The sequence below is a fragment of the Herpailurus yagouaroundi genome, unplaced genomic scaffold, assembly GCF_014898765.1.
Source record: "Herpailurus yagouaroundi ecotype Mexico unplaced genomic scaffold, PumYag 29, whole genome shotgun sequence".
NCBI classification, from domain to species: Eukaryota; Metazoa; Chordata; class Mammalia; order Carnivora; family Felidae; genus Herpailurus; species Herpailurus yagouaroundi.
The window spans coordinates 82,489,724-82,515,020 of record NW_024412377.1 but is presented as its reverse complement, the minus strand read 5'-3'; the positions used below and the strand labels follow the sequence as shown (position 1 = coordinate 82,515,020).

The window sequence follows — 25,297 nt, the reverse complement described above, 5'->3', positions numbered from 1 at the left end:
TTTTTTACAATTCAGAAAACATGTGCCAAAGTGTTCTGGTTTCACCGGATTTCCTCATCAGAGTGGTCACAATTTTATTCATTCAGGAAAAAGATTATGAATTAATGTCCAGCAGTAAAACTTGGGTTCCCCCGTGTGATGCCCCCTAGTGTTCTCAGGACACAGTGCGGTCGGTACTAGCAGAGCACAAAGTTTTATCCTACAAGATCTGCCACAGAAATTACCCAAGAGTTCACACGCTGGCCATTATAACCTGAATACAATTTTGGGATGTTATCAACAAAGGGGCAAAAAGTCAGTAATAGAAGTCAAAGTCCCTTTACTGCAGGCTTTTAGAAACTTCAAAGGGGAAGCGAATGAAACATAAAAGCCATATCAAAAAGGAAGTAGAGTTAAGTTAAAGAAAAATCTCATTCCTCTCAAGCTACCAAACCCCCTCCGGGTTTCCTTCCCTCCCTACCAGGCCCCTTGATCAATCAACTCAATAACATCTACCAGCTTCTTTCATTCACTTACCTCCTTGTCCTTATACCTTAATCCTAGTCTACCAATCCCTCTGTGCTGACAGCTCAGAGTCTGGAGCCAGCTTCTAATTCTGTGTCTCGCTCTCTCTCCCTGCCCCTCCCCGGCTTGCACTCTGTCTCTCTCTCTCAAAAAACAAAAAGTAAAAAGAATGTCTTCTAAAAATATGTTTTATTTTTTTTTAATTTTTTTTTCAACGTTTATTTATTTTTGGGACAGAGAGAGACAGAGCATGAACAGGGGAGGGGCAGAGAGACAGGGAGACACAGAATCGGAAACAGGCTCCAGGCTCTGAGCCATCAGCCCAGAGCCTGACGTGGGGCTCGAACTCACGGACCGTGAGATCGTGACCTGGCTGAAGTCGGACGCTTAACCGACTGCGCCATCCAGGCTCCCCTAAAAATATGTTTTAAACAGCTCTAACAGTTACGTAACAAAATTTGTCTATAATTTACGAGTTCCTAGAGAATTTTAGAAAATTGACAGTAGGGACAACCAGTTACATATTTCTTTTGATATTTGTACAAGTAAGCTGGAAAACTAATCAGAACAAGGCATCATGAATGAGGCATCTGTTTAAATTTGCTGCGTGTCGCGTACTATACCCTGTAGCCATCAGCCATCAGAGTGCTAGTGGGGCAGTGTGAGCCTGGGCTTGCACAAAGGCATTCATAGTTGCAGACCTGGAAGATGTGCAACCCACGTTACAGGCATTGCCCCTGCCGCTTTTCTGTATTTTGTGATCAGAAATGAATACATTATTTCAAAATAAATATACATTGTGTTATGTTAAGCCACCTAAGTTTGTATTCATAAGTCCCAGTGGCAGCAGAAAACTGCTACAGTTTGCAACCTCCCATGAGTCTTCAAACTCTCAGAAATTCTAGGGGAGAGACTTCAAAGACGACTGTTTTCAGTTCCTCCCTTCCCTGCCTGCGCAAGCTGCACGTTACTTCAACAGGTGCCATCTATTTGCCTTCCTCTTAAATCTGGGCTGGCTTCATCACTTGCTTTGACCAATAGAGCCAGATAGAAGTGACTCTGTGCCAGCTGCTTTCAGCAGCTTCTTGCTTTCCCCCTCTGGGTGACCAGCCACCATGGAGGAAGTCTGACCGTCCTGAGACCATTATGCAGTGGGGAAGCCCAAGCTGTTCCAAGCATCCCAGCTGAGACACGACATGTGAGTGCAGAAACCATCCTGGATAGTGCAGCTGACACCACGGGAAGAACTGCCCACCTATGCCTAGCCCAGATTTCAGAATCATAAATAATAAATGGCTGTTTAGTAAGACACTAAGTTTTGGGTGGTTCGTTACCAAGCAATAACTAACTGAAACAAAAATAATTTCCGCTTGCCATTAGTCAACTTCTTCCCCCTTTCCTTTACCTATCCCTCTCTACAGATGATCTTCCCCTTTATTTCAAAGAAATTCTGGTCCTTCCAGCATATTTTCCCTATTTTCAACCCTAATCTCCCCTACCCTATCTGTAGCCATATCAATCTTCTGGTCTTTCTTAGAATTACCCTTCTGCTTTAAGCCCTTCCTGCATCTCTAAGTTTCAAACTTTCTGCATACTCCGTCACTGTCAGTCTCCACTGGCTCCTTTCTTCAGGTGGTACACACACCCAGGCTGACCCCAATCCCTTTAATTATAGCTTCAAGTGGTTTCCCTATCTCCTTTTTCGGTTTGATCTTTTTGAAAAGAGTCTGCACATGTCATGTCCACGTTCAATGTTCAGCCAGGTAGTGAGCTAAACCAGCTGAAGGACCTAAAAGGGTTTATTGGAAAACAAAATGTACCTGGGAGTGGGGCAGGAGGTCTATTATTTAATAGACCTAAGAATCTAGGGGCGCCTGGGTGGCGCAGTCGGTTAAGCGTCCGACTTCAGCCAGGTCACGATCTCGCGGTCCATGAGTTCGAGCCCCGCGTCAGGCTCTGGGCTGATGGCTCAGAGCCTGGAGCCTGTTTCCGATTCTGTGTCTCCCTCTCTCTCTCTGCCCCTCCCCCGTTCATGCTCTGTCTCTCTCTGTCCCAAAAATAAATAAACGTTGAAAAAAAAAATTAAACAGAATCTAGATGCCAAGACCACTAAGGGTAGATGGGTTGGTGGCAAGTAGTGGCAGAGTCAGGAAGAGGACCAGTCTGTGGGGTTAAATGCACCGTGCAGGCTGGGTGCAAGTCCCAGGGAAGACATAGGGAGGGGACTCTGTCCAGCCAAACCAGGAGAAGGTGCAGGGTTGGAGCCTCTATTATCCAGCTGTGCATGGTTGCTCTTGCTGGGGGGGACAACCAGGCCCCTCCCTTACAGATGAACTTGCCTGCCCAGACTTTTCTGTTCAGTGGTGAGGGCTCCAACCCTATACTTAATGGACGATACTCAGAAAATAATTGGGGTGCTCCAGTAGCTCAGTAGGTTAAGCATGTGACTCTTGATTTTGGTTCAGGTCATGGTCTCACAGTCTGTGAGATCAAGCCCCGTGTTGGGCTCTATGCTGGCAGCACAGAGCCTGCTTAGGATTTTCTCTCCCTCTCCCTCTCTCTCTTTGCCCCTTCCCCACTTGTTTTCTCTCTGTTTCAAAATAAATAAACATTAAAATTTTTTTAAAAAAGAAAACTGTTAACACTTAGATGCCTACAATAAATCAACATTTCTTTTTTTTTTTTTTAACAAATCAACATTTCTAAATAAAGTAACATTGAGGTGAAATAACCAAATTAATTCTTTCAAATTATTTTTTCCCTGAAGATATATTCCCTTTGGACTATATATAACTAAAAATCTGCAAACCTACTTTCCAAAAATAATAAATGCCAACACTTTCACATTCTACTAGGAGGGTGAAACTGTTAAGAGCATGCTCTTGGGAATCAGACTGTGATATACAGAAGAGTACACGCACACCCACAGACATACATCAAAACAAAAGTCTGCATCTTAATGCTGGAAACTGTGACGATCTTATCTTACGTAGCAAGGGGAAATTAAAGTTGCAGATAGAATTGAGATTGCTAATTGGATGGCCTTAAAATGGGGAGAGTATCCTGGTTTATGCAGGGAAGCAATGTTATCAAAGGCTGTTCAAGTATCTGAGAGAAGCAAAGGAGCAGGGGAGAGTGACGCAGTGTGACGACTCAACACCTTTACTGGCTTTGAAGATGGAGAAAGGTGGCCAGGAGCCAAGGAAGGCAGGAAGCCTCTAGAAGCTGGAGAAGGCACAGGAAACATTCTCCCCTAGATCCTCTAGAAAGGAGCTCAGCCCCACTGACACCTTCATTTTAGTCCAGTGAGACCTTCATCAGACTCGTGACCTATAGAAATGTAAGGTAATAAACTTGTGCCGTTTAAGCTGCTAAATTTGTGACAATTTGTGAATGGCAGCAGTAGAAAATTAATAGTGACTACATGATTCACATCCTGACTGTCATTTACCGCCTGTGGACTTAAGGAACATTACTTAATTTTTCTATTCCTGTTTATCTGTAAATAAGACTAATAATACTATCTGCTTGAGGATGAAATGAGATGAGATAATATATAAACTATTTTGAATAATGACAGACACACAGTAAGTGCTCAATGTTAAATGTGGCTATTGTTATGTCATTGTTGCTTTGAATTTACCCTTCTCTTTGATTTTTATCCCAAGATTTTACCCAAGAACCATACTTCAAATACCTTTATCCTATATCCACTTAAACAGCACAAGACAAATACCTACTAAAAGATTAATACCCTCGAAGTTATGAATTGCCTGAAAACCTTCTTAGAGTGTTTTGTTTCTAGCTTTGAACATGTAACTCATCTTGCTTGTTCCTAACTTGCTGGAACAAGCCGTGAGAACACCATTTTTTAAAAAGAACTTTGCTACTTCTTGAGGACTTAATTACAGAGCTGCTGGTTGATGAGTTTGCATTTTAAACCAAGACCTTGAAATAAACACAGTCATTTCAGCTCTTGATAAAACCCAGTGAAAGTGCATTCACTGATTAGCCTGTCGCCCTAGGACTCAGCCATGACAATGGGATAAAATTAGCCACACTTGCCAAAGACCTGATACCCATTACAGATTTTGGCAGTTTCTGAACTCTTAATTCTTTCTGAAGTATACTGCATTTGATATATTTAGTGTGTTTACAGGACATCTAGGCATTTTATTTGAAAAGTGTAATAAGTGTTTGCAATATGTGACTTAAATAATTTATATTTTCACAAGACAGAAGTTTTTTTACACACCTAAAACATAAAGTCCTTTTATTTTTACTAAGTCCTGGGATCCACTAAGAGGTCACAATCCTAAACAACATCCTTCTTCATGCCTACAAATCATGAAAAAGATCTGGTCTTGCATTGGTCTGAAGAGTCCCATGCTCCTACTCTTTATGGTTAACAACAGGAGACCCTTTTATTACGATTGACAAAAATATACATAAAAAATATCAAATAACATTGTTCGGACAAAGATGTGATGAACCATACCTTTGGTAATTTCAATGGCTGGTGAAAGAGAATGGATTGAGCTTCCTTGTTTGCCATTAATTCATTCTTTCAACAAGTGTTTATTATGTTTATACAATGCCTCAGGAATTATGAAACGCTCTCAAAAGCTAAATCATGTATTGTTTAGGAATATACATATACATGTGATTAAATGGATTTTAAAACCCACAAAATTCAGAATAGTACCGCCTCCAGGGGAGATAAAGAGATGGGAAGGGTGAGGAATATACAGGTAGTCCCCAAGGGTATGCGTGTGTTGGAGTTCTGGAATAGGTGGTGGGTCCTCAGGTGTGCATATATATATATATATACGCTTTACTTATGTTCTTTCGCTGTATCAAATACTCATTTTTAAAAAGAACAACCAATTCCTATTTTAAGGAGCTTATAGTCTTGTATAGTCTCCAGAGCTTGACTGTTTCTCATATCTTACATCATAACCATAGCCTCTCTCAACCCCGCCACCCCATATTTAAAAGTCTGTCACCATTTTTTAGGGGAAAAAAAACCCTACACGAACCCACATTTAAAAAAATCTTTAATTAAAAAGCATCATAAATTCACATGTGCTTCCCTATCCTGAGTTCAAAGGCCCCAAATCATCACTGTGTAATGAGAAAAGCAATAATGCACTTTTTTCTTTCTTACCTGTTTCCTGCTACTGGAGCTCAAGGCAGGGTCAGTCCCTGACATACCTTGTGTTTAACATAGTGTTAAATAGTCGAAAGACAGGTTTGTAGACCAAGTTCTACCCTTAGCTCAGGGTGTGAATTTATGTAAGTAATTAAATATTCTGTGGGTTTTTAAAAAACTTTATTGCTGTCAAAATGCCCACATATATAACCTGTCTCCCTGGGTCTATCGAATATAATTACAAATATGAAAGCATTTTGAAAAGTTAAGTGGTTTATTAAAGTTGAATACTATTATACGTATTCTTATTACAAATATATGAATTTAATAAAAATTTATAAAGAAATGTGTTGCCTGTAATTCAACACAAATAAAAAGATAAAAAGAGCATAGTGGGGCCAAAAGAAGGTAGATTTACAATCAGAGAAGCTTTGGTTCAAACCATGGCTGTGTTTATTATTAGCTGTGTCATCTTTATAAAGTACATTTATTCTTTTGAACCTCTATTTCTCCACCTGTAAAGTGGGATAATAACACTAGCCTTATGGGGGGGCACCTTGGTGGCTCAGCCAGTTAAGCATCTGACTCTTGAGCTCAGGTCATGATCTCATGGTTCCTGAGACCGAGCACCAAGTTCGGCTCTGCACGGACAGCACGAGCCTGCTTGGGATTCTCTGTCTCCCTCTCTCTCTGCCCCTCCCCTTCTTGTGCTCACTCCTCTCTCTCAAAATAAATAAATAAACTTAAAAAAAAAATAATAGCCTTAAGGGATTGTTGAAAAGATTATCTAAAATATAACAGTAAATCCTACTACTCATCCAGTGGAAACGGAAACTGGTACAGCATCTGAAGAGAGATACATGGCAACATCCACCTTATCAAGTTGACATAGCCTTTGAACAAGCACTCCCAATTCAACAAGCCTATCGCACAGTCTCACACAACTATGAAATGACAATACATGCAGGGGCGCTTATTATAGGATTATAACAGAGGTTTAGGAATCATCTAAATACACAAGAATAAAACCCATCCATACAATAGGAACTTATAAAACTATTAAAAAACCTGAGGAAGTTCTTTGTATATTTATATGGAATGACCTTCAGGAGAACTTGTTCAGGGAAAACCAAGTCACAAAGGGAAAAGTAGGTAATATACCACAATTTGTGCTTTAAAAAAAAAAAATAGAAAAAATATAAGCTTAGTATCCATGAAATATTTCTCTGAGGACACACAAGGATGGTATCACTTTGAGGAGGGAGGAGAGAGGTTGGAGGCACCCTGTGTACCCTTCTTGACATTTCAAATTTGGAACCAACAAAGTTTACCACCTATATGATAAAGTTGAATGGATATATGAATGGATGGATGGATGAATCACAATATCTGGCATAAAGTAAGTGCTCAAAAACTCTTAGCTTTCACTCCCCACTCCTCTCCACCTAAATTATTTTAAAACTAAATGTATAAATTTTAACCCTTTACTAATTTTCCCTCCAATAATTGCAAATATTCAATTATTTAAATAAAACAGTAAATCTGTCAGTTTAAAAAAAAATCCATATTTGCCTATGGCATCAGTTGCAGAAAACGAAATAGAACACTGTATCTTTCGGCAGATTCTGACTCTTTGGCAAAAAGAAAAAAAGCAAAACAAAAGCCCATTTCAAACCCAACGCAAACTCAGGGACATTGGCAATGAGAGAACAAGCTCAAACATCTCTGTACCTCCCTCCCCAAAGGGAACAAGGTGAACTCTCTTCCTGAAGAGCCTGAGCCACGTCATCATGTGAATTCAGCCTCCTTTCCCACCTGACCTTTACAGCCACTTTCCAGCAGCAAAATGAAATTTCCTGATTGAAGCGCCAATGAGGAAGGAAATGTTCCAGGAAAGGGAAGAGGCCAACAGAGCTACAAACTCAATAATGCAAGTAGTTGGGAGGACAGACAAAGTAATTTGACTTTATTAACTTTTCCATTCTTCTATGATTAAAGTGATCTCCCTTTACCTACAACCTACTATCCTTCTGCTCTCTATTTCTAGGACCATTTTTAGAATGCTTTTGGAGTCCTAAGATACTAAAACAGGCTGGAGTTCGGTTGGTATTTCCTATTTCAGTTCTCAGACTCCCTGCCTTTTCAGTACCTTCCCTTTCTTTTGACTTCATTTACTATATCCATCATGCTTTTGCAGCTCATTATGTGTTTAATCTTGAAAACATGCTTAAGGATATAGAACTGTACATGATATAGGACACTGAAAAGGTAAATAATAACCCCAGACAAGAATGTTGAAAGTAAAACAGTGCAGCGTGCCATAAAAGTCAAATGCATGAGAACAGTAGATGCTATGGGCCCCTAAAGGAGGAAGTTGCTGTGGTCTTAGGGAACTGGAAAGGTTTTATGAAGGAAGAAATACTATTGGGCACCAGAGAACTTGGATAATGGAATGAAGAGGTGAGGACATCCCAGGTGAGAGAAACAGTGTGAGTGGAGGTATGGAGAATGGAAAACCTGAACCACATTAGGCCAGGAGTTGTCAGTTTGGGGCGGTATTTCCCAAAGTGTGTTTACGAAGAAGCACTTTGAAGATCAAAGGGAAAATGAATAATAATCAAGGAGACACAGATTTCCAAAAAAATGGGTTATTATCCATGTGAAGATAGATGTAGATGCCAAATTCTTAGACTTAGGCAGGCCCATTAATTTAAAATGAGAGTTTTGTTTTTCATTTGGAGTATAAGAACAAATAAAATAAATTTGGGATAATTAAAAACTTGGTTTTTCCAGCTATCATAATATTTTTATATGCTATTAGTATCATTCCATCTGTGAGAAAAGACTAAAAATAAAGACATCCAGCAATTAGTATTATCAAGGCCACATAATTTCTTTCCTTCCTCAATCTAGTGCCCTCCCTCCTTAAGTTGGTGATTCTTAGTATCATCAAATGCGCATTTACTTTACCCAGATTAGTACAAAGTTTCAGGCTTTCAGTACAAGTCCTTTCTAATTTAATATCTCTCCAAATCCTTTGAAAGACCTGTGCTGTCATTTTGGTTCTTTTCTTCTAATTATCCACGAATGCTGGATTTATGTTCCTATTTTTCAACAGTCTAGCATAGTCTTATAAAATGTAGCCCAGCATATAGCTCCAGAAATAGTCAGACAATGAAGAATTTTCAAAGCTAGGGCAGATAAAAACTACAATATTACTCTCCATTCCATGATTTTTTTTTTTCATCTCTGTTGTCATCAATTTAGTCAAGAGTCCTTCAGTATGAATCCTCAACATAGCAGTAAATTTGTTTCTGTTCTTTCTATCCATACTCATGTCTCTGGGGCAAATGTGAAGGCCAACTTTTGCCTTTATTACTTCAAGGGTGGTTCTGCCCTGAATCACCATGTACCACTGTACTTTCATTTTTTCCCCTCAACAAGAGGAAAAAAATCTATAGCCCCACATAGTTACTCGCTGTTTCTAAGGTATCATAACATGTGAGGTCAACTTCTGTTTTTGAAATACTGGAAATTTTGGAAACATTCACAATTATTAAGATGAAAAGCAAATGTATGGCTAAAATTTAGAGATTTTTTTAAAAGATATTTAATACTTTTAAAGTTTTGTCAAACATCAAGGGGTATCCAGTCGTTTATTCTTTTAACAAATATTTATTGATTCCTTGAATGTGCCAGTCAATATGGACTAGGAGCTGAGGACACAGCACTGAACCAAATACTAGCACCTGTCCTCATGGAAATTATATTCCAAAGAAGAAGCAGGTAATAAATACAAACAACACATGTCATCTTGTAAGAAAAACTGAGTCAAAAGGTAGAGAGTGCCTGAGGAGAACACAAGGAAGTTCTCTCTCAGGACATAGCATCTGAGCTGAGACTGGGGGATGAGAAAAAGACATTCATGTTACGGGGTTGGATCAGGACAAACTTCCAGGCAGAAGGAACACAAATGCAAAAGCCTGGAGGCTGGAAAAAGTTCCTCAAAGTCAGGAGTTAGAAAGGAGGCCACTGGGGTTAGATTGCTATTTTCACTCATCTCTATAATCACACATATGCCCAGTTCAGAGACATTATTTCTTGTTTTCACTTAATGCACCATTTTAGTTTCATGTTAAGTAACTGACTTCTTCACTGTAATTATGACTGTGTTTTTCTTATGCATTTGGGTCTTTGGAATTCTCTGAATGAATCTGTCTTTAACAATAGAGAAGCCTTCTGAGAGCCAATATATTAAAAAGCATCAGCTACCATTCCAGTGGTCAGGAAGAGTTAATAGACCTCCCAAAATGTCCAGTTCACTGCCAAGAAATCCTGTATACCCTGAGAGAATCTGGCTGGGTATTTGCAGCCAGCTGGTATTGAAAACTAAAACCCATTGTGTAGAACTGGCCAGGATGTTTTAAATATAATACAACTAATCTAGGTTTTAAACGCATACACACATTGAATTAGACTATGCTAATCTTTGCCTTTGAGTGCCCTGGTTTTAATCACATTTCAAACTAACAAAATGTCATGTAAAAATGGAAGGAGCAGGGCTTGATTGTCCCTTTTGAGCTCAGCAGGATCCTGGTGTCTGCTCCATCTGCTTCCTGTAAGCACTGGGCCAATCAGAAATCAGTCAGTCTGAAGATAACAAAATGCTGACTGCTTCCCCAGTCCTGCTCCAGTTCTCTGGCAAGTGGGAGAAGAGCTTCCTTGGCAAGGAATGGGGTAATCATTGAGAGGATGGACTTTGATGCCTGGAAGACTTACGTACAAATTCTAGGCTACCATTCACTGGCATTAAGACCTCAGTTCCTAGGTGACTGACCTGACCTCTCCAAGCTTCACTTTTAGTAACCGTAAAAGAAGTATGATAACTACGCACTTGATTCATTGTGAGAATTAAGTATGAGACTGTGCCACACATTCTTATGTGGCATAATAAAGTATATGTAGCACACAAACACTTACATGGCGTAAGTAAACTCTGTGGCACACAGTAGGTGTTCAACAGTAGCAGATATCATCTTTATTAGTCTTAACAATAAATTCCATTCTTCGGGTGAGTAGAGAAACACCTCCTAAGCAATTCCCAATCCATAGAGATGCGGCAGGTACTGAAGGCATATAAGATAAGCAACCTACCAAGGCTATCTTGTACCATCAAGATGGTACAAGATCCAATTTATTCCCCTTATCTATGTAGGGACCTCAGGAAGACCATTGACCTAGGGACCCTCACTCTTTTTTTTTTTTAATTTTTTTTAACGTTTATTTATTTTTGAGACAGAGAGAGACAGAGCATGAACGGGGGACGGTCAGAGAGAGGGAGACACAAAATCTGAAGCAGGCTCCAGGCTCTGAGCTGTCAGCACAGAGCCCGACACGGGGCTCGAACTCACGGACCGCGGGGCTCGAACTCACGGACTCACGGACCACGGGGCTCGAACTCACGGACTCACGGATTCACGGACCGCGGGGCTCGAAGTCACGGACCGCGGGGCTCGAAGTCACGGACCGCGAGATCATGACCTGAGCCGAACTCGGCCCCTTAACCGACTGAGCCACCCAGGCGCCCCCTAGGGACCCTCATTCTTAAGGGAGGTGATTCCAACATGATCTATCTACTGTTCTGTGCTTTCTTTCCAAAGGTATTTTGGTCTTTTTTGGATTCCCATGTGGGAAAAAGAGTAACTGGCAGCAATTTCACTTCCCCTACCAATTCTAAGACAGCTCTGTTAAACCTCTGTCCCCTGGGTACTCGGTGACCTCAAAGTTATAGAGAAAAAAAAAAAAAAAATACCTGCTTCTAATACAATAAAAAAGCCTAGAATGTCCTGCCAAGAAAACACTACAAACACTTGAAACTTACAAATGATTTCAGGTACTCATCACCTGATGGCGTTATTTGCTGTTTGTAACTTAGTAACAGTCAGCCAATTTTATAAATGCCTCTTACTCTTCCCATCAAAGTAGATTCTGTTAAAATGCCAGATTTTCTACAACAAAATAATACAGGACTTGAAATATTACTTTAAAGCAAGAACAGAGAGAAAAACATTTCCTAGGCATTTTGAACATCCCTCTACTCGATGTACACACCTTCTTGAAGCCTTGATGATAGGCTTCTGAAGGCTAGATCTCAGCAATGGCAACAGTGGGCTCTACCTCTGGATCCAGCTGCCTTAGGCCTGGACATGAGAACAGCAACGGGAAGCCTCGAATAGTTGGCTGTCTTCCAACACCTTGTAACCCCTTGTTGGCCTCTGTCCCAAGGCTTTAGCCCCAGTTTGGTGATGGGTTATTTGAAAGTCACCCTCCAGGATAACTTCTCAACAGAGTGGTCCCTGGGCCAGTGGAAACACTTGAGTTTATGGCAGTGGTGGAGTCACTGCCAGAGATTCTGCCTCTCCCTGACCTCACTTCCGGCCATTCAGCTCCTTACTCCTTGGCTTTCTTTCAGTTCTTATACAACTTGCTCTTCCCTGACTTAATTCTTAGCACATGCAGTCTTTTCTAATTTGAATGCTTTTCCCCAGATCAGCTACACTCTTTGCAGGGCCCACAGCTAAGTTAAAAAAAACAGGCATTCTTATTCAAATTTCATTAAGAATTTCAAGATAGTGACAGCAGAGCTTTACATTAAGTATGGGACCCTTCTAAGCATGGGGACCTAAGCAAATGCATAGGACTTACGCTCACAAAAACTGGTCCCGTGTTTCTTCTGCTCTTTACATAGTTGGCTCATCATCACTGATGTCATTATTTCTAGTTATTCTTTCTCAGTTTTTTTTTTTTTTTCTTTAGAGCACTTGTCACAATTTTAGATGTTAAATAATTAGCTTACTTTTTTTGGGTTTAGCTCCTGCCCACCCAACCCATTTTAGGCTGTAAGCTGCATAAGGGCAGAGGTGCTATTCAGTCTTAGTCACATGGATCTCCAGTGCCTGGAATATGTCTGGCATAGTAGACACTTAATGAATATATCCTGCATAGATGGATTAATTTATGCGTTGTTGGGTTTTTGTTGTTGTTGTTTTGCTTTCAGCTTCAAATTCTTTTAATAATTGAAATCTTTAGTGCATGAAATAGCTTTCGACTTGTCAGAGAGAAAGCAAGAACCTGTAAGAGTAATCGTGTCTGAGTTGAGTTAGTGTCATAGAGTTCTCTTCTCATCTGAGAAACGGTCTCTTATTTCCCCAGAGATAGCTTGCTTTCTAGTATGACGTCATTGCTTTTATGATTTCTGATCTACCCAAATTTCCAGATTTTTCTTGTATAAAGAAAACATCCCAGTCATTCTATGAGGTGTATTTAGAAAAGTAAGAGATGGATATTATGATGTCTCTGTGGGAGAAGTGAATGAGGAATTACTCTGACACCAACTGGCGTGCTGTGGACTGGGGTACAATTCTGACAGTAACCACCCAGAATTAGCACAGATCCCACAGATTAAAGAGCCCAGTACCCAAAAAGACACTTCAAATACCAGCTGTAAGTGGAGTCCCCAGGCCACCCACACTTTTGACCAAGTGAGATGGTCGTGAGTTCTCTGTGGGAGAGAAGGACAGGCCTCTCAAGCAGTGGCTTGAGAGAGTAAAGAAAGAAAATTGGCATGGGTTTTTTATTGCAGTTAGGGGATTGAATCTCCTGCAAATGTCAAAGGAGGAAACACAGGACTTTCTTCTCAACTAGTGCAGATGTAGGGCACAATGGGAAGGGGGAAGGTGACACTTAAAAGTGGTTGGCAGTCAAACATCAAAATACGGAGTCAGATTTGTCATTACACACACTAAAGTAGACAGAATGTTCTCTGCGTCCCCATTGACACATCACATAGTTTCAAAATTTGTCATGCAATTTCTTGTTTCTTCTAAACTTCTTCCCACTTCCCCACCCCCATCAGATTATTTTGAGGTAAATCCTAAGCATCAGACCATTTTACTTATAAATATTTCACTATGAAGTAAAAAATAGACTTTCCTTTAAAATTATACCTAGAATTCCATCATTAAACCCAAACAAATTGAGAGTAATTCCTTAACATTATCAAATATTCATTCTGTGTTCATATTTCTACAACTAGCCTATATTTTTTTAAGTTTATTTTATCAGAATTTGAATCCAAAGAACATAATTACATTTAGTTAATATGACTCTTAAGTCTTTAATTTAGGTTCCTCCTATATCTAATTATTTTTTTCCTCGCAAATTTGTTGCTAAAGAAACTAGGTTGTCTTATGGTCTTCTGTCTCTTTTAAACTGATAGTAATATCTAGAAGCTTGATCACATTCAAGTTTAATTTTTTTTTCCTTTTTTGCAAGCCACTTTTCTGAGGTTGCTATAAACTTCTACAAGGAAGTACATGATATCCAAATGCCTTTTTTAAAGTGATGCTAAGAACCACTGATGGTTGGTTCACAGATCCATTAATTCATTAAGGGCTGTAAAATGATGAATTCTTAATTCTATCATTTATTTTGCTTACTTAAAATACTTATGTAAGAAGGAACTTCTCTTTGCCAACCACTTGGTTACTTGTGGTATGGTTCTATAGGAAAATTAGAAGAACTGCTTGAGTTTTTCCCTATATTTATCATTATTTATAATGAGTTGGTGACCTTGTGTCCTCAAAAGGCAATCTCTGAGTCTGTTGGAAGATTTATTAATTAATGGTTTTGAATACATGGGTTTAAATATGTTTACTTTTATTATTCTCATTATCAAATTTTACAACCTTAACCTAGTGAGAATCAGTTCAAGTTGGTTTTTGAGTTCATTTGACATGATCCCAGTGGTCTTTGATAACACTCTTATTTCTTGTGACAAAGCAAATCTTCAATGTTTCCTTGGACTGGACATTTCTCTAAGACATTCTTGTGCCTTTAGTTGGGAATGGTACTTAGAGATCACTATCTGAAAGCTAAAATTACTTGTAGCTATTGGGTTGATATTATAGAATTGTTTACGTTTCTATTTTTGTATTTCCATTCTTATTTCAGATTGATTTTTTAAATTCTGCTCCCACTCACTAATTTGGTAGTTTTACAGTATTTTAATGTGCTTAAAGTGGTTATACCAGAGGTTGCAACAATCATCTTTAACTTACGTAAGTTTAACTTAAAATAATATTTTATCTTCTTTCAGATAATGAAAGGTTTTGATCCCATTCACTTCTTCTGTAAAAATATATACTATTCTGGGGCGCCTGGGTGGCGCAGTCGGTTAAGCGTCCGACTTCAGCCAGGTCACGATCTCGAGGGGTCCATGAGTTTGAGCCCCGCGTCGGGCTCTGGGTTGATGGCTCAGAGCCTGGAGCCTGTTTCCGATTCTGTGTCTCCCTCTCTCTCTGACCCTCCCCCGTTCATGCTCTGTCTCTCTCTCTGTCCCAAAAATAAATAAACGTTGAAAAAAAAATTTTTTTTAAAAAAAAATATATACTATTGTTGTCTTATATAACTTTAAAGTATATGTATTTTGTTTATATGTTTATATAGTATTATTGTTTCATACTATCAATATTCATTTAGATTTACCTTTTTCGGTGCTTGTCATTTCTGCCTGCATCTTTAAGCTTTCATCTGGGATGTTTTTCTACCTGAAAACCTAGTATTTCCTTTAGTGCAGATCTTCTGGTTATGAATTCTGCCAGTTTTTATTTGTCTGAAAAAGCATTTATTTTATCTTCATTTTCTTTAGGCTGGAAATTATTTTATTTCAGTAATTTGGAAAATACTGCCCAACTGTGTTCTAGAGTCAATAGTTTTTCTAAACTTTGTCTTTTTACTCTGCTTACTTTATTTTGTTTTGTTTGCAGTTTCAAGTTTTTATTTAAATTCCCATTACTTAATATATAGTATAATATTAATTTCAGGAGTAGAATTTAGTGATTTATCACTTACATATAACACCCAGTGCTCATCACAACAAGTGCCCTCCTTAATCCCCGTCACCTATTTAACCCATCGCCCCAAGAACCACCACCCCCTTAGCAACTCTCAGTTTGTTCTCAGCTAAGGGTCTGTTTTATGGTTTGCCTCTTTTCCCCCCATGTTCATCTGTTTTGTTTCTTAAATTCCAAATATGGATGAATATGCCATCATCTGTTGTTTCCTGTGTTGTTAATTTTAACTATTCTGACAGATGTGAGGTGATATCTTATTGTAGTTTTGATTCATATTTCCCTCCTGATGAGTGATGTTAAGCATATTCTCATGTACCTGTTAGCCATCTGTATGTCTTCTTTGAAAAAATGTCTATTCATGTCTTCTGCCATTTCTTGACTGGATTATTTGTTTTTTGGGTGTTGAGTTTGGCAAGATCTTTATAGATTTTGGATACTAACCCTTTCTCTGATATGTCATTTGCAAGTATCTTCTCCCATTCCATAAGTTGCCTTTTAGTTTTGCTAATTGTTTCCTTTGCTGTGCAGGAGGTTTTTATCTTGATGAGGTCACAGTAGTTCATTTTTGCTTTTGTTTCCCTTGCCTCTAGAGAGGTGTCTGGTAAGAAGTTGCTACAGCCAAAGTCAAAGAGGTTGCTGCCTGTGATCTCCTACAGAATTTTGATGGTTTCCTGTCTCACAGTTAGGTCTCTCATCCATTTTGAGTTTATTTTTGTGTATGGTGTAGGAAAGTGATCCAGTTTCATTCTTCTGCATGTCACCATCCAGTTTTCCCAATACCATTTGTTGAAAGACCATCTTTTTTCAATTGGATTTTCTATACTGCTTTGTAAAACATTAGTTGGCCATATACTTGTGGGTCCATTTCTAGGTTTTGCATTCTGTTACATTGATCTATGTGTCTATTTTTGTGCTAGTACCATACTGTCTTGACGACTACAGCTTTGCAACATAGCTTGAAGTCTGAAGTCTGGAATTGTAATGCCTTCAGCCTTGCTTTTCTTTTCCAAGATTGCTTTGGCTATTCAGGGACTTTTGTGGAACCATACAAATTTTAGGATTTTTGGTTCTAGTTCTGTGAAAACTGCTGGTGGTATTTTGATAGGGATTGTATTAAATCTGCAGGTTGCTTTGGGTAGCACAAACATTTTAACAATATTTGTTCTTCCAATCCATGAGCATGGAAGATTTTTCCATTTCTTAGCATCATCTTCAATTTCTTCCATAAGTGTTCTACAGTTTTTCAGAGTACAGATTTTTACCTCTTTGGTTAGGTTTATTCCTAACTTTCTTATGGATTTTGATGCAATTGTAAATGGGATCGATTCCCTGATTTCTCTTTCTGCTGCTTCATTATTAATGTATAGAAATGCAACAGACTTCTGCATGTTGATTTTTTATCCTGTGATTTTACTGAATTCATGTATCAGTTCCAGCAATTTTTTGGTGGAATCATTCTGGTTCTCTAGAGTATCATGTCCTCTGTGAATAGTGAAAGTGACTTCTTTCTTGCCAATTTGGATGCCTTTTATTTCATTTTGTTATCCAATTACTGAGGCTAGGACTTCCAGTACTATGTTAAATAACGTGAAATTGGACACCGCTTTCTTGTTCCTGACTGTAGAGGAAATCTCTCAGTTTTCCCCCATTAAGAATATTAGCTATGGGTCTTTCATATATGGCCTTTATGTAGTTGAGGTATGTTCCTTCTATCCCTACTTTGTTGAGAGTTTTTATCAAGAATGGGTGCTGTGCTTTGTAAAATGCTTTTTGGGCATCTATTGCAAGGATCATACAGTTCTAATCCTTTCTTTTTATTAATGTGGTGTATCATGTTGATTTGTAAATATTTAACCCCCCATGCAGCCCAAAAATAAATCCTACTTAATGGTGGCGAATGACTCTTTTAATGGACTGTTGGATTCAATCGGCTAGTATTTTGTTGAGAATTTTTGCATCCATGTTCATCAGGGATATTAGTCTATAATTCTCTTTTTTAGTCAGGTCTTTGTCTGGTTTTGGAATCAAGGTAATGCTGGTCTTGTAGAATGAGTTTGGAAGTTTTCCTTTCATTTCTGTTTTCTGGAACAGTTTGAGAAGAATAGGTATTAATTCTTTAAATGGCTGGTAGAATTCCTTTGGGAAGCCGTCTGTTCCTGGAATTTTGTTTGTTGGGATATTTTTGATTAATGGTTCAATTTCTTTGCTGGTTAAGGGTCTGTTCAAATTTTTGATTTCTTCCAATTTCCATTTTGGTAGTTTATGTTTCTAGAAATTAATCAATTTCTTCCATATACATGGAGGTTAAAGAATATCCTATTAAAGAATGAACGGTCAACTAACCATGAAATTAAAGAAGAAATTTTAAAAATACATAGAAACAAATGAAAATGAAAACATGATGGTCCAAAAACCTTTGGAATGCAGCAAAAGTGATCATAAGAGGGAAGTATATAGTAATACAGGACTACCTCAAGAAGAAAGACAAATTTAAAAAACACAACCTAACCTTACACTGGAAGGAGCTAGAAAAGGAACAACAAATGAAACCTAAATGCGCAGCAGAAGGGAAATAATAAGGATTAGAGCAGAAATAAATGATACAGAAACAAACAAAAACAGTAGAACATAGCAATAAAACCAGGAGCTGGTTTAATAAAATTTATAAACCCCTAGCCAGACCTATCAAAAAAAGAGAGAGAGAGAAAGAACCCAAATAAATAAAATCATGAATGAGAGAGAGATTACAACCAACATCTGAGAAATACAAAAAATTATAAGAGAATATTATGAAAAATTATATGCCAACAAATTAGGCAATACTCTGCTTTGTAAGAGATTTTTATCTTTGACATTTCTTTTCAGCAGTTTTAGTATCATGTGTCTAGCTGTGATTTTCTTTGAATTTACCTTGCCTGAGGCTTGTATTGCTTGTCAAATCTATGGCTTGATGTCTTTCATCAGTTTGGGAAATTTTTTCAGCCATTATCTCTTGAAGTATTTCTTCTGCTCCTTTCAATTTTTCTCCTTCTTCTGAGATTTCAATGAAACATATGTGACTTTTTTCTGTATCTTTTTTTACATCTTTCTCTTGTTTTAGAATTCCCAACCTCTTGTCCCTCCATTCTAGATGTTTTCTCTTACCTGCTGCTCTGTTTATTAATTCTCTCCTGGGTAGCACATGATCTTCTAAGTCAAACCCTTGTGTCATTAATTTTAGATACTATATTTCTCATTTCTTTTCATTGAACTTCCCATTCTTTGCAAAAGTTATTGATCTTGTCTTTTATCTCTTTAATCAAATTATACACATAGTTTTGAATTCTATTATCTAGTTTCTCTGTGAATCTGTTTCTGTTTGTAGTTTTTAATTATACTGTCTAGTTTCCTGATGCACCTTTTATTTTTTATTGAGTGTCGGATATTGCACATTAAAAATAATAGATGCAACTTGAGCCCTATAAGAATACAATCTTTTTTCCCCAAGAGAATTCATTTTACTTCTGGTAGGGACCATGAAAACTGCAATTTTGGATTTGCTTAACACACAACCGGATTAAAATTATTTGAATCACCTGGGCTTTAGTACCTGAGAACATTGGTCTAACTTCTATACACTCTTACTTGGGTAATGGATGCATCTACGGGGTGCCAACCCAGTACCTAGGAGTTTGTCAGGGACCTTCTTGTTTTCATTCTCCCCGCCACCCAGTCACATGATATTGTTAAAATATTGCTCAGCTTTCCAGGTCCTCAACCCATGTTTCTGAACATGGCAGGCAAAGCTGTGGCAAAAACAGCTCAAAAATTCTGAGCTCATCCCTCTGGATTTACTATCCTGGATCTTAGTCCCATAATTCTTTGCAGCCTTGGTGGTTCTCTGATACTTTCAAAAAGGTTATTTTCATATTTTTGCACCCATTTTAGTTGTTCTTAATGGCAATATTAGTCCAAATTATCCTTTCAGTCTCTATTGGAAGCCAAAGGCTGATGTCTATGCTTTTAGATTGCTAGTACAGCTATGGTAAAAGTTAATTAAAGCTGTTCTGTAAACTAAAAGAGTACTCAAAAATCTTAAATCTGAAAAACTGATGGTACATTAAATGATTTGAGGTGATGGACTTTTGTATTTTCACAATTATATATTAAGTGCTAAAAATTTCTTTGTGGTACGTTAAAAAATGAGTTGATTTGAAGAAAAACATTAATGAGAGAGAAGTCGGTGCCTTAATGTGGCAAAAATCATTGATATCTTTCACATATAACTGCAGTTTGACAGTCTGAATTTTAAAAATTGATCATTGGCAAATAAAGAAATGGGAGAGAGACTCCTTTCCTGGCTTTATTCAAAATATAAATTAATTATTCATTTTAGTTCCTAGCTTCAAGCCAGCTACATTTTCAAACTACCTTAAATAAATGTTCCAAGACATACAGACAGCAAAAACTTTGCATAGGAAATGAATACTTTAGGAATAGCTAAATCTATAAGTTTATAGAGATTTGCCTTAGAAGTATAGTATAACTGATACTTTCTTGCAAGGGTATGTATTACTGATTCCTCCAAGAAGTCCACTAAAATAATGCAAACCATTCCAGAAGATCCTCCCTCCCAGAGGAAGACAGGAGAAAAATATGGACAAAGACTAAACAGAACAAGCTCTGCAGGAGCTTTAGAAATGCTTTCTATTAATTTTATTTGAAAAGGTCCCAGTTCCTTTTTCTTCTACCAACTATACTTCTGGAAGTCTTTCTCCAACTTCCAGATTGCTCAGCATCAAATTTCGCTTGATTAATGTGATATACATGTTGTTTTTGCCCTCCAGTATCCCTCTGGAAAAGTCACCTCTCCCCCACCCTTCATGTGCTCCTAGTTGGGCTATCAATCATTGTGTTCCTGTAACCCTAGTGGGTTGGGCACACACTGGGTATATTAGTTTCCTATTGCTGCTATAACAAATGATTACAAATTTACTGGCTCAAACAATACACATTTATTCTCTTACAGTTCTAGAGAGCAAAAGTTCTAAAGTCAAGGTGTCACCAGGCTGCATTCCTTCTAGAGGCTTCGGGGGAAAAATCCATTTCCCTGCTTTTTCTAACTTCTAGAGGCAACCTGAACTCGTTGCCCCATGGCCACATCCTCCACCTTCAAAGCCAGAAGCATAGCCTCTTCCAATCAGGCTCTCTCTGACCTTGGATTCCACTCTGCCATTTCCTTCTCTATGATTCTGCCCCTCTTACCTCCCCTTTATAAGGAACCCTGTGACTACACTGAGCCTATCAAAATAACACAGGGTAATTTCCCCAGCTCAAAATCCTTAATCACATCTGCAAAGTCCCTTTTGCTTAATATGGTAACACATTCATAAATTCCAGGAATTCAGCCTGCCACATTGGGTCAGTTTGGGTCAGTTTGAATACTTAGGCCACAGAGATTTTTGAAGAATGAGCTCACAGCCCAATCAGAGACAATGAGAGAATTTTCAAAGGTTGATATGTGGATGTTGAGAAATTCATCTCTTCCTACCACTGTTGTTTATCAAAACTGCTGTGAATGTCCATCTTGCCTGACACACGGAAAGAGATTAAAGCAGACTCCAGTCAGTCTGGAACAATCAGAAGCAAGGAATGGACAGGTGCAGGGGAGAGACTGGGGAAGGCCACACCCCTAGAAATGTCCTTAAACTTCCCTTACCAAGTAGATTGTGAAATAGTGTCTCCACCCACAAACATCTCAGTACCATGGTTCAATTCATTCTTTTATTGGTTAAGCAAGTTTGAATGTTTTTTTTTCCCCCTTACTCATTTAATTGCTTATCTATAAACTGATCTCTAAATTCTAGGTCAAAAACCCCTGGTCAGTATATTACTCTGGCTTAAAAGATCAAACTAATCATAGGGAAGACCTTATTTTGTATTCAAGCTTTTTGTGGTTAGAATTTCTGCTGCTTTTCTCCACATGAGAAAGAAAGGAAAAGAAAAGGATACATGCAGCATCTTTCCAATGGAAATATAATAGCAACTTTCCTCCTATGCTAAAGTTCTCCTCAGTAGCAGACTTCTTTACCAATTACCTTTGTTTTTTTAGCTTTAATTTTCTTTGCAGAAGGACTCATTTGTTTAATTATCCACTAACACTCATTTCTGCATGAGTGGAGATACTGGCTATAAGGAGCCCTAAGTCATTTCCTAAAAGAGATGTATTCTTTTTAGAAAACACAATTCTAAACAACATTTAAGTATGGTTTTCTGGTGGTTTTTTTTTTTTTGTAGAAACATTAAAAATGCTTTTATCATAAGATGCAATACTATTTTTCGCCATGTAGGGATCTTCTTCATAGACTAGCTTACTCCATGGAGAAATAAATGTATTAAGTTTGGATCAATTATCAGCTACACAGATCTATGCGCCTCTCCCCACTCCAACACACACACACACACACACACACACACACACACACACACACAACTGTAAATTTCCAGCCTTCCATATTCTTAGTAACATTTCTAAGTCAAGATTACTTTCCACTTGTGATTTATAAGGTTTATTACATAACCAGCTTCATATATCTACTTCAAAATTTAAACAACCTGGGACTGCCGAGAGGTCTAGTCTGCTTTCCGTGGTGACCCTGGAAACCACTCAGACCAGACAACCAGTCACTGCCACCAATGAATCTGGCTCCATTGTCAGCATGTTTGCTGTTAGTTGACAACATTTTTATCTGACTTCTGCTAAAATTAACCTCACTTGGAATACAGTCTTTCTGTTTCATCAGTATAATTACTGGCCCTCGAGTGCCTTCCCAAAGCTGTTGTTTATAATGAATCATGTAGCAGAAAATATACAACTTTGTTCTTGAAAGCCAAGCAATGACAATTCAATCCTATGGCAGAGAAAATGCAAAAGCAATCAGTATAAAAACCCAATGGTAAAGGCAATTTCTTCCTCTTTAAGTGAATCATTTTTTTGGTGAAGGAAACACACGCACAACACACACACACGAGCCTGCACTTTAAAACATCTCTCATTCTAAAAATCAGTGACCGACATCTATTTGGTAGCTCATCTCATCCAGGTTAATTATAAACTGGGTATATGTCATGGCACCATGACCATGACCATGAAACCATGTCAGGGCAAAATGAGGAACTAGAGAGCTAATACTGTATCAGGAGTCATGAGAAGGGCTGATGTTTCTCCAAATGCTTTCTTTGTACTGGTAAATGACTGACATGTCACCATTAGTGCTTCATTCTTTCAATATAACAGCTGGATGTGGCTAAAGTGCAACACCCTTGGGGCAGGTTAGCATTCAAACTTCTTCTTCTTCTGTGTGGAGGATGGACAGGTTCTTCCCAGCATCAAGTTTAGTTTGGAGCAGTAGCCTTCAACCCTGACTGCACATTAAAATCACCTAGGAAGCTTTTACAAAACATGATTGAAAGGGTTCTACTTTAGACAAAGTGGATCAAAATCTCTGGGGGTGGGGCTTGGGCACCAGTACTTTTTAAAGTTAAAGTGCTCCATGGGCTGATAGCTCAGAGCCTGGAGCCTGTTTCCGATTCTGTGTCTCCCTCTCTCTCTGCCCCTCCCCCGTTCATGCTCTGTCTCTCTCTGTCCCAAAAATAAATAAACGTTGAAAAAAAAAAATTAAAAATAAATAAATAAATAAATAAATAAATAAATAAATAAATAAATAAAGTTAAAGTGCTCCATGTAACTTCCAATGTGGGGCTATGATTGTGAAGCTAGAGGGTTTCGATGAGAAAGGAATGGAGAAGATAGGGGCTAAGCATACAGTGTGAAGGCACAATGTGTGCACACTGACAAACCTCACCCAGGAAGAAAGGAATAAAAGAGGGAAAGACCTGAGAAGGCTGTCCACATGTGAAGGAGGGCTTGTCTGTACTCCAAACACGCCCTCCACCCCCAAATCTGCCCATTTGCACTTTAGGTCTATCTGTTGGTGGGGAAGGGAGATGTGACCCAGGCCTTACCAGCTGTAGCTGTGAAACCCTCTGAAAAAGTGATTGCTTTGAGGAACCCAATCTGGACCAATCTAAACCCAAAATCCTTTAGATACAGAACTTTTACTGGAACTGTTGGGAAAGAAGCTCTTTTTCCAGTGAGAATGCTAAACTGCCAAGATGTGAGTCTAGATCTGCTAAGGCTTGCTGCTATACTGAGGGGAGAAGCTGCCTGAGAAGGAAGCCAACGTGGAAGGCTTTCCAGAAGGAAGAGAACCAATCCTAATGGCATTCTGTGAACACTGGATCTTACCTCACATATTACATAGACCACAGTGGTGGGAACCAATGAACTCTTAATGCTTGAGTCATTTTGAGTTGAATTATCTATAAATTACAACAAAAAGAATTCTGAATAACAGACAAGTGGCAAAGCCCAAATGAGTCAATGACATTGTCTAGGTTGCACTCTCAGATCTGTTACTGTCCCTACTCTTGGGGGAGACCTGGTTGAGTCAAAAGCGGTAAAGGTTACCCTAAGCTATAGAAAAGAAATTGAGATTTTCAGTGTTTCAAAGTAACTATGTTAGACTTTTCCTTTTATTTGAAAACAAATGTCAAAAAGAAGAATTGGTGTCTTTAACTAGGTCCCTAATTTTAAGAAAATCTAAACTTTTTTTGCTAATTGAGTTAAACTGAGCGAGATTAATTATAGCATCAGTTAATTTTTAGCAACACTTAACCTCCTATGGTGAATCAATCTCTGATAAAAACTTAGTTTACAACTTTAAGTGGAAAAAAAACCCATAGTTTTCTGCAACAAACATTACAATAAATTGGGTTTCTATGTACATTAGTAGTCTAGTCTGGAATTTACGAGTTAACAATCCTTAACTACTCAAATCAGCATTACAATATTTTAGTAAAGCTGAATGTCCTTCATAGCAAACAGAGACAAATATACAATTTTATGGTAAGATATGGGATAAATTTATATGTAACTTACATTTTACAGTCACTGTTTTGAAAATATTTGTCACCTTCACCTTATCCATTTGCCATGTAATGAATGGATGATTCAAGTCTGGTCATCTCAGATCTCATGGGTCAACAGACTCCCTTCTTTCCCAGCTCTTTATAAACAATTTCTAGTTGGAACTAGAAATCCATAACATTCAGTTATACTTTTTAACCAAAACTGATTTAAGTAAGGAATTATAATCATCTAATTTTACAGGTCTGTACTTAAAATGCCCCAATCTTGTGTTTCCCCGTGAAGCAAGTAGATGCTAGTAGACTTTGATAAAGTTTTAGGGACAAGACTCCACAAGGGTGAAGGAATACACTTAGGAACAAACCATGTGAGTCAACAGGTCTCAGGAACAAGGCTACGCCACCACAGGTAGATGTGGGTGTGACAGGCCAAACCAATCATCTGGCCCCCCTCCTAATTGACACTCCTTACATTTGTTCAACATTTAATGATGTGTGATCTGGCAGCAGGCAGTTTTTGTTTATTTGTTGTTTGGTTCCATGTTATGAATGCTGCTGTTTTAATTTCCACTTGAGGTCATTGCTTTCTGCAGCAGGAATGGGACTAATTAATGTGTCTGTCAGTAGGTAAGACGTTGCATATGGAAACCCAAAGTAACTGGTGCCATAATTCTGACTTATCCCAACTGTATCTTAACATGCCTTAAAAACTAGTGACCTGACTAACCTGCTCTCTGATCCTGCCTTTGGCCCATCATTC

The 25,297-nt window shown here is 38.4% G+C and overlaps 1 long non-coding RNA gene across 1 annotated transcript in view; it reads left to right on the top strand.

The window, feature by feature from the left end:
* Positions 1 to 7,376: 7,376 nt before the first annotated feature.
* The window catches only part of LOC121041293 (uncharacterized), a 30,190-nt gene continuing 12,269 nt past the window's right edge, over positions 7,377 to 25,297 (top strand). The window contains exon 1 of the long non-coding RNA XR_005795654.1: positions 7,377 to 7,611. This is a non-coding gene — a long non-coding RNA (uncharacterized LOC121041293). The remainder of the gene's footprint in view (positions 7,612 to 25,297) is intronic.